The following is an 11,390-nucleotide window of genomic DNA, read 5'->3' on the forward strand; positions in this document are numbered from 1 at the left end:
GGTCCATTTTCTGGTTCATTATAATTATTTGCTGGACATTCATAAGGCAGAGTAATTTATATTGGGCTTACTTAATCAGGATCATTATTGCAGCGTCATCTCTAAAAGGTTGATTCTAATGTCACCTGACAGGGGAATACATTTTCAACATGTGTATCTGAAAGGAGTTACATTGTCCAATACACTTTGCAACTTTTGCTTTAACTTAGGGTAGTATATCATTTGGATATTATTTCATAGAAGATAATAACTTAAGGACAAGCTTATATCATTTGACTTATGTGGATGATTCTTCTTAAAATAGGAATAATTATAGTGATGGCAAAGTGAAGTATGATAGGTTAATGGCTCTTGAATCACATCATAGGTAACCATGTAAACATTGTGCAGTCTTTCTAAGGCCTTTCTGATATATTTGAAGAATCTCTGATGACTTAATTACTTTCATAAATATTCGTTTGAGCCAGCAAATACAGATATCATTTGATTTTAATTACTTTCTGCTATTAGGACTTTCACAGACACCAAAATCAGAGGATATTAATTTCTCTGATAAAATACATAATAAATTTTTGTAATTAATATAACATGAAGAATGTAACGTTAATAGCACTAAAATAGTAATATTCACATTATATAATACATTGACATTCGTTGGTTACATCAATTTTTAGATTATTTATATTTTTTAGAATATTTATAAGTGTAAATTGTTTGCAATGTATAGACAATGAGAGAAAGATTTGCATGCATATTACTACACATGCAAACACATACACCTGGTTATTCATGATCCTCTATTCGTTACTTTCATTCATGCATGGAGAACATGCAAAGAAGTGAAAATTGCAAACTTGAATTTACTAAAGGGTTAATTACATCGAGATTCTGTTGGACTAATAGATTTTAGAAATTAGATTTGTCTCTTCCTTTCACCCTCCTTTCCTTCCTTTGTTCCTTCATTTCTTCCTTCCTTCCTTTTTTTCTTCCTTCCTTCTTTACTTCTTTCCTTTCTCCCTCCTTCCTTCCATCCCTACTCTCTCTTTTTCTTTCTTTCCTTCCTTCCTTCCTTTCTTCCTTTCTATCTTTCTTTCTTCCTTCCTTTCTTTCTTTCTTTCTTTCTATCTTTCTATCTTCCTTTCTTTCTTTTACTGAGAATCTTTCTTATGGCAATAGAAAATATACCAACTGTTGTACTACAAGGTATTATGAGTAATTATAAATATAACTACATTAATATTAATTTAAATATCCTGTTATATTTTGACAAATTATACTAAAAACAATTTCACAACCGTTGCAAGATATGTAACAAATGATACTTTTCATGATATTATTTCTTCAAACTAAAATAAGAATTTAGATATAATATTCTGTATGTGTGTGTGGTTCTTGTGATTTTAACTCAAGACCTAAAACTTAGTTTCATTTTCCCCTCAAAGGTATTTCTCTATCATTTGAGCCAGAATTCCGTTTTTGGCTTTGTGTGTGTGTGTGTGTGTGTGTGTGTGTGTGTGTGTGTGTGTGTGTGTGTGTGTGTGTGTGTGTGTGTGTGTGTGTGTGTGTGTGTGTGTGTGTGTATGTGTTTGTGTGTGTGTGTTATGTGTGTATGTGTTTGTGTGTGTGTGTTATGATTTGTGTGTGATATGTGTGTGTGTTGTGATGTGTTTGGGCTTTGAACCGCAGCTTTCTGAGTAGCGAGGATTACAAGCTTGAGACACCTACACTTAGCACAGATTTAATATGTGTAAGAATAAATTAAATTTCATATTATTTGAATTTTAGAGGCTCCATTTAACAAATTAACGTTTAGATATTTATTTAGTTATTAAACTTGAACATGCAGTGTGAAAACTAGTTTTCATTTTTATTTAAAACATATACACTCAAAGGTTTAGATGACAGAATCTTTGGACAAATTGAAATATTCTATTATTCAAAAGCGAAAAAGAATCATTAATCAAATTTCTCATGTAAACTAAAAGCAACAGGCTCTGTCAGGCTGAATTAAGCAATTTTACTTTTCATTAAATATTATATACTTTGGTCACATAATTTTCTCTTCCTTTAAACATAAGCTATATTTGACAGAAAAAAGTAGATTCATAAATTTTGGGGTATATAAAAATCTCAGTTATTTGTCATGTATTTCTAAGGTTTGAATAACAAGTCATTTCAGAGAAACACTGAATTTCATGTATTATATGTCAATAGTGATTTTAGAAATAAATCAATCTCAATATGAGATAACTAAAGCACGATATTCCATCAGTTATCCAATTATTCCAACAGCCTTTAATAGAACTTATTTTTGAATAGCTACTCTCTATAGAATAACTAAAAAATAAATGATCATGATAGTATTTATTGTTACTTCAACTAGAAAGAAAGAACCTCACTATAGATGACACATACTTGAATGAAAATGCCATAAAATTATGAAAAATTCAAGTTATTATGAGTTCGATGAAATAGTCATTTTTGAAGGTCAAAGATGAAATCTCTTGAAGCTTCCTTATCTGCCAAATTAAAAGCATTTGTACTCTAAATATTTCATTCATTTCTCCAGCAATGGTATAACCAAACCACCTTTATGCCAAATAGCTTCTCTGATTAAGTCATGTAAATATTTAGGAATACAAGTTATCACAATTGTATAGATGTATCTATCCACCACGCAATAAATGAAATCTGAAATCAAAAAGGATTGGGATTAATAATGAACTTTCACTATGTTGCCATAAAGAGGTGAACCCTTTCAAGTGGGCATAGTCATAAAGATTTGGTCACTGAGAACTTGTGATCAAAGAGGATGTTAACATCAAAGTCCTTTCTTCCTCTTCCTTCTTTTAATTCTCTTTCTCCTTCTCTGTTTCCTTCTCCTTCTCCCTCTTCCCCTCCTCCTATTTCTCCCTTCCCCCACTCCTATTCCACCTCTTCTTTACTTCCTCGCTTTCATGAATACAAATAATCCATCACATATTCCTGACATGGGGTACAGTGCCACCAGCAATCCAAAGCAATGAGGATAAGAAACATACAATAAAATGTATAAAATCAGAAGTCAAGATTTGTCTTTCCTCCTTTTAAGTTAATTTTATAATGTATTTTGTTATATTAATAGGATACTGAAACAACATGTTCTCATTTATTGTAAGCGATAAGATTTACTGGAAAAAAAATCAGACCAACATCGCCCTAATGAAATGAGTCATTAAATTAATATTATATTAGGACAAATCTATTTTAAAATATTAGATATAATTGAATAAGAGGCAAAAAATCACCTCTATGATTTCTTATGAAAAGACAGCAGAATGTGATCTGTTAACAAAAATGGGTCCCATGGAACAATGGGAAAAAAAAATCTACACCTACAGATTGTGATATGTCTTTGACATTTTAGGTTTGTTTACACAGCTACTGTCATCTCTTAGGAAATGACTTTATTAATACTCAAGGGTTTGCAGCTTATAACCCAGCAACAAATAATGCTTCTAAATGTAAAAAGTCAGGGGGGGTCTAGTTCAAAGCCTTGGCTTGGTGCCAGCTTAGTAAGGTATAGCTGAACCAGGGAAGAGGGGTAAAACAGGAGTGGTTATAAAAAAAAAGCACTGGTCTGAAGCCTCAAAATAAGGACCCCATTCTGTGTGGACCAAACAGTCTCTAACATGAGGTTCTTCTTAAATTAACAAGCACGATTTTAGATTTTTGCAGAGTGAGATGATGCATAGTTACAGACGAAGTCTGATATGTCAGGTAATCCAGTCTGCTCTTTTACATGTTACCCAATAGCCATGTTTCAACACATATGACTACAATGAGATTGTCCAAATTATACTGTGACTTTTACCTCTCATGAATCAAAATTCTGTCTAATAATTTCTGTCTTCCAGATGTTTTCCCAACATTTCTCATGATCTTTTCTACTATTTTGTCTTCATTATTGATGCTCATACAACTTTTTTGTTGTCTTTTGTGTATATGCCATTTTTAGTGCTTGAACACAATGTTTAATGGTCTCCCTTGTATTTTTTGCTCATGGCTAATGACACGCTATTCCTTGAGCACTCCTCACCTTCTGCCTCCTGCTGGATAATTGGAGATAAATTTTCATATTTTTGTCTGTTTGTACTGATATTGAGCTAAAATATTCAGGTATTAGCTTCCTGAGTTTCTATGATTCTACACATGAACAACTAACACCAAGCTTTGCTATACTATTCTTTTAATTATGTTTCAGAAGAAAGTAAAGTATATTTGTGTTAAGTGTGCAATTTTCAAATACAAGTTTGAATCTACTTGATATAATGTAACTGTTATCAATTTTAACAGTTAAATCAATGAATGCTACACATTCCCAAAGAAATATAATTGAAAAAATGCATAATTATTTTCTTTAAACAAGTAAAGGAACTAGGAATTTCTTTCACTTTACAATTCAAGTTTTATATAACTTTAATTACCAAACTTCCATGACTAAAAGTAAATATATTAATTTTATACTACAAGAAGCAAAGTGATTATACTTAAGAATAGATATTTCATCACAGTCAGAAGATAAGTTTTTGAGCATTCTCCCCATAAAGAAATGTTACATGCAGAAATTAATGGATATGATGTGGCTTGATCATTAAACAACATATAAATGAATGGGAATATCACTCCTTATTTCATGCCTACTAAAAGCAAACAGCAAATTACTACATACTTTAAATTTTTTAATTGTTAAAAGTATTATTTATTAAAAAACAATATTTTTAAAAAATTAGCCAAGGAAAACTGTTTAGAGTCGTGTTCACTCTCTATTGTTGAAGCCAGAAAGGGAAAAATTATACTTTTCTTCTTCCTTGAGCCACTCTGATTTATTTCATCTATTTCTGAAAGAATAAAATTCTGGCTTTGAAATCTTTTGCTTGATATCCACAATGTGTCATTCTTTCTTTATTAATAGGAGAATTTGGAGAAAGGCTGAGAATTCTCACTAGAAAAAGGAGAAGAGGAAAAGAGAAGCGAGAAATCTAGGTATTTCTTTCTCATCTCAATCACAAGTTCTTGATAATGATTGTGGATGTTAGATACAGTACTCTAGAGTGATTGAAAACATTTATAGAAAGAGTTAACCCCTCAAGTGATCACATAGAGAATGCTTATTTATTTAAAAAATGTAATAGCATCAAACAGGAAGTGTTATCTATTTGTTTAGTACTTGTTTAGTATTTCTTAAATTCTGATGTGCTATAGTCATAAAAGAATGGTAAGGAACTAACATACTAATATCACATACTAATATTCGCTTAATTCTTGCTGTGTTTGAGTTTTGCTTCAATTTTACATGCTATATTCTTCCAGTATATAAGTTGAAAAAAGATTCCCTCTGGAAATATGCTATTTTTATCGGTAAGAGTAAAGAAGTTAGCTCTTAGACACAGACCATAGGATAGAAATTTTCCCCTAGAAATAGCCTTTGACCACTTCTGGTTCATTTTTGTAAGCCGAAGTAAGTGACATGACCCATCTTGACATTGCAGAGTAGAGGTAAATCTCACCTACAGTAAGCTGATGCAGGACAGACTAATATGCCAAGATATGCAGTACTTGAGATAAAGAAGAAAAAAAAGAGAACTATAATACAATCAGTCATACTTGCCATCACATGTCTCTGCAGGAAGGAAACTATTATGTACTTTTGTTTCTCAAACTACTGAGATCTTCAAATCATGTCTTTTATGCTTCCATGTTGCTGGAATTAGAGAACATCTTAATACTGAGACAGCATAAAATCTCAAATAAAGCTGGACTAATTTCAAGACTACATTTTGTTCTAGTAGGACATGAAACAATTTTATAGACAAGACTTTATACTGGTAACTTTTTTATCCAGAACTGTATTTTGTTAATATATGTGACTATCCACCAGAATAAATGTCTTCATTTTCTGCATTTTGTGCAGACAGCATATTAAAGTAGATGTGGAGTTCATCACTAGCACTTTTTAAAAGTGCAAAAAATGTGGACTAGGAGCCAATATACATATTTTTCCAACATCACCTTCTACATTCTCCTTCTTCCTTCCTAGGAAATACAATAAATAAAATCAATCAATAAAAAGGTTTAGATTTTTGGCTCTTGAATTTGAATGTGTAAGTATAATGTTGTGGATGTCAGGGATGAATTTTTATGTTTTTTTTATATAATAATGTAACATGCAACATCCCTATGAGTCCTGCAGGTCTTAACACTGTACTTCTTTAGGGATGTGATAGGAATGTTAGCCTTACTGGACTTAGTATTGTTTTCCACTTCCTTTTCTACCACCTAGCCTAAATTATACTACATAGTAATCTAATGAAAAAGTAATGCCATATTAAGAAAGTCATTTAGGGCTCTGGGAATGTGGCTTCATGGTACAGTGATTGCTTAGAATGCAAGAATCCTGGGTTCAATTCCTCAATACCACATAAACAGTAAAGGAAGTGGTGCTGTGCCTCAAGTGGTAGAGTGCAAGCCTTAAGCAAAAAAGAAAAGAAAAGAAAAGAAAAATCTCAGGAAGAGTTCCCTGGCCCTGAGTTCAATCCCCAGGACTGGCAAAAAATTCTTTAGCTAATAAATGCCAAATAAAGAACCTATATTTTAATATAAAATTGCTCCTTCCAATAATAACTTAAGAATATTTCTTAATTCATGTACTTTACCTATATTAGAAGGCAGTGTTGAGAAAAAAAAAACATTTTGTTAGTAAGTCACTGCAATTAATGTCAGGAATGTGCTTAGATATCAAATAAAGATTAATCCTGGAAATTCAAAGATTCCAGGTTTTTGAGTGGTCACTGCTAATCACAATGAGAAGGGTCGTCTCAGTGAGAATTGGAAATCTTTTTGCTCAGTATGGCACTAAAAAGGCACCAGCTAATTAATAGTTGTGATAGAAGTGAAGGAATAAATCCAGATGGAAGAAATAAATGAGAATTGTTAGTTTTTTTTTAAAAAGAGATACCCGAGTAAAAACAGCACCATGCACGTGGTATTCAGGTAAGGAGTAGGTTTATTCTTAGTTCCAGCTGGCACCAGGCCATCTTGGTCCTCCACGTGGTGGGGAAAGGCCTGGGAAAGATTGCTGGGAGATCTGGGAAGGAGAAACAGCTGGGAAAGAGAGAGCTGGTAAAGAGAAAAGAGCTAGAAAAGAGAGAAAAGAGCTAGAAAAGAGAGCATCTGGGAAAGAGGTGGGAAAGGGAGAGCTAGGAAAGAGAAGAGAGCTGGGAAAGAGAAGAGAAGGAAAGACCTGAGAAAGAGCTAGAAAAGAGCAGAGAGAGGGCGTCTGGGCCTGGGCTAGGCCTTAACTAGGGTATGGGTGCAGAAAGGTGTGGCCACATCAAATTCAGATTGACCTCAGCGGATGCAGATGTGACCTCTTCCAGGTGTCCTAGTTGCCTAGGTAACACAGGTACTGGGTGGAGACTTTGCTGAGAGGAGCCATCCAGGAGCAGATCTCACAATAATAATAACTAAATTATACCAGAAATTCTCCTAGGGAACCATATTTGATTACTGAAGAACTAGTTATGAACCAAGCTTATTCTTCATTACCTTTAGCATTCTATATCACTTAGGCTAGTTCTTAATCTCTGTGTGATAAATTGAATGCCATTCTATGTTATTCTTTCCTATCTGATTTCCATTGCTTTCTAAAAATCTGTCTTTCTATATTTCTCTACTAATAATTATTTATACTAAGTCCACCGCCACAGACATCAGAGGATGCTAAAGTAAGAGTCCAATAGCTTGAGTCATTAATGTAACAACATGGAAAAGGAGGACATATTTATTGCTACCTCAAATTTATTTGTCTACAGTGTCATTAAGTGCACATAAATACAAATATGAGCCGGGTGCTGGTGGCTCACACCTGTCATCCTAGCTACTCAAGAGGTTGAGACCAGAGGATTGTGCTTCAAAGTTAGCATGGTCAGGAAGGTACATGAGACACTTATTTTCAATTAACCATCAGAAATCAGGAAGTGGTGCAGTATCTAAACTGGTAGAGCACTCAATTTGAGCTCAAGAGCTGAGGAAGAGTGCCAGGATCAGAGTTCAAGCCCCACAATAAACAAAAAATGTCAAATATACTTTAAGCTTCCCCAAAAGGAACTACGAAGTGAATAGTAATCTTCCCAAGCAGAAAAAATTTTCCAATATGATTCAGTGCACCTACTTTTGCTGAATTATTTAAGTTATGGCTTCTTTGCTGGATGTATTCTCTTCTTTTAAAAATGGTCAAATATTACCTTTATAATAATCTTCATCTAATATTTCTTGGTTCCAAAGAGAAGTCCATATAGTTGATGTCACTTAGCTTTCTTACTATCTCAGTTCAAAGCCAACCCAGGCAGGAGAATCTGTCAAATTCTTATCTCTAATTAAACACCAAAAAATCCGGAAGTGGGCTTTTGGCTCAAGCAGTAGTGTACTAGCTGTGGGGGCAGTTGGGCAGGAAAGACAATTGTTCGGGGACAGGGTCCAGGCTCTGAGTTCAAGCCCCAGAAGCAGCACAAACTACAGAAACAAACAAGCAAACAAAAAAAACCCACATATTTCTTTGGAACCATCCTTAAAGCACTGGTTTGAAAAGAGGCTCCTTTTGCTGATCATACTCACTGGATCCTGCTTTTTGATATGGCAAACTCAGGACCAGAAGAAAGGAATGGATATCTGACTTTTACAACAAAGAGAATCGTCTCAGGAGTTAAATATCCATGCATAAGACATTTTAAAACCTCAGTATCCTTGTTTCTTTGCAGTAGAACATTGTACAACAATGTTATTTCCATTTTTTTCTATGCTGGCCTTCAAATGGCATATTGTTTCCTTTTGTAATACTCTCAACTAGAAGTCTACAGAAAGTTTTATGAATAAAGAGCAAACTCGAAAAAGTCAGGGACAGGGTTTCCTTCAAGCCTTGGATTATTTTCTTGTACAGTAAAAGGACAGCACAAATTAACTTGAACTTTGTTATTTCTCTATGTTCAATTTCTCTCCTGGATTCAGTTTCTACTTCCTGTAAAAGTTCCTTCCAATTACTTCAGTAACAATCTACGGTGCTGCTCCAGGCAAAGTGAATGTTTTCTGGCTTCATTGAAATAGCACAAAGACATCTTTGGGCATGAGGTAACACGTGTTTCAGAGACAACTTAGTAACGAGAAAATATGGAATTTACATGGCTTATAAAACATTATCCATGTACAAATGGCCATATAAGATTATGTTAAGTGAAGTGAGCCCCAAAATAGGGACATAACTTGTTTTTTTCTTTCTTACTATTGTTTTTAATGTATCTAATATATATTATGTGGTTTTTTTTCTCTTCCATTTTCTTCCTCCATGGTATAACCCATTTCCACTGTTTGATATCGGTGACCTTGCACATACATTTTTCTAATGTGGGGAGGGGAAGGGAAATAAAATGGTGAAACAAGGATACAGTATGACCTGTTGTAACAATGAGACGAACAAAACACTATGTTCAAAACGAACTTTACAACTTGGGGATAGGAGGGGAGAGTTGGGGTGGTGGGGAGAAAAGGCATGGCAGGGGAAAGACAAAATAGGAGGTAACAATGCTCGTTAGATAATGTAGTCATTAACTTACTTATGTAACTCTAACCCTTCTGTCCACCATTTTCACAATAAAAAACATGAAAAAGTAAAACAATATCCTGGAGTACATTAAGTTCAAATTTCCTAAGTGCTCTGTAAATTCAGACCTATTTTAAGTGGGAAGAAGGTACTCAGAAACATTTTTTGTCAGTGTTTGTGTTGTGCATTATTATCCAAGTGTACATAAGTTAACAGAAGGAGAAACAATAGGAATAGGAGAAAGAGAAGTTCTGTATTTAAGTATAATGGTTCAATACTCTATACAAGACTCTGCAAAAAAGACAACTTTCAAATAATAAAGCCATGGCCAGTATGTAGATCTATGGGAGTGACATAGAGAAAACATTACTACTAAGTGGAACATGAAGGATGAGAACAGACTCTTTCTTCTACTACCTCTAAATCATGATAGCTATTCCTTCAAATTTGTAAAAAGTAGAATGGAAGAATAATTCTGGTTCCAAGCAATTCAGATATAAGACCATGGACTTAACTGGAAAAAAGGCCATGTCAAGAGTAGGAATTATACTAGCAATGAACTAGTGGCTAAGATTACATTTCTTTTACTTTTTCTTTTCTTTCTTTTTTTTGATGGTAGTGGGGCCTGAACTCCGGGCCTGGGCACTGTCCCTCTATTCTTCAGCTCAAAACTTTTTCTCTACCTTTGAACCCCACACCACTTCCAGTTTTCTGGTGGTTAATTAGAGATAAATGCCTCAGAAACTTTCCTACTCATGCTGGATTTGAACTGCAATCCTCAGATCTCAGCCTCCTAATTAGCTAGGATTACAGGTGTGAACCAATTGAACCTTGCTTATGATCACATTTCTAACAGTGTATACTCAGCATATGTAATGTGTATGTTCATCTATCTTTATATGAACTCGAGTTAAAACTCTGGAAAACAGCTTAGATTTTACACTCACTAAAATGGTTGCAGTTCAAAAGTTGATACACCTGGAGAAATAAAACTTAAGAATGTAAAGCAGTCTGGGAAGTTCAGATTGTATCGAGCTTGGGCAAAATACTATAATTAACCAGGCAAAAGATGCATTAGAATAATGTCTCAAGTGATGGAATACTAGTTATGGGCAAGATTGCTGAAGAAGGGCTTGAGGTTTTTGCATACATATATACAAATACACACATACACACAGATGCACTTATATGTTCAAACACACATATGGAACAACTCAGATTCTGTAGAAAAGTTAGAAAATATGTCTTGAGTAAAAATAAAATCAAGTGATAATTTTTAATAGTAGAAAGTCCTCAAGTGAAATTTCCCCAAAAAGCTTGAGAATATTACATAGGTGGGAAAAGAGATAGTAAGAAAATCAAGTCATCATTAATAAAGTGATCGGATCCAGAGAGGAATGAATCAGAGACCCGTTCAGTGCACCTGAAAATGTTCATATCCTGTGTCAAATGTTAGAACATCTTTGAAAATAGTACATAAACAGCCTGAGCCCTCACTCTAGTGAAAAATATTATTGGAGAAGTTCAGAATTGCTAGTCTGTATCTAGATTAAATAAATCAAAAAACTATGGTAGGACAATGTGATACAAGCCAGGAATTCTAGCACTCAGACTAACTCAGCTGATTAGAGAGTGGAATGACATAGTGATACTTTCAGTGGAATAGGTAGTATAATTTTGTGTCAATAAAACAAACCCAGAAAGGAATAAAAAATAAGCCAGAAAGGAATACACATTTGGAAGTTTGGGCTAATTT

The sequence above is a fragment of the Dipodomys merriami genome, unplaced genomic scaffold, assembly GCF_024711535.1.
Source record: "Dipodomys merriami isolate MVZ:Mamm:240054 unplaced genomic scaffold, mDipMer1.0.p SCAF_768, whole genome shotgun sequence".
In the NCBI taxonomy this organism is placed as follows: Eukaryota; Metazoa; Chordata; class Mammalia; order Rodentia; family Heteromyidae; genus Dipodomys; species Dipodomys merriami.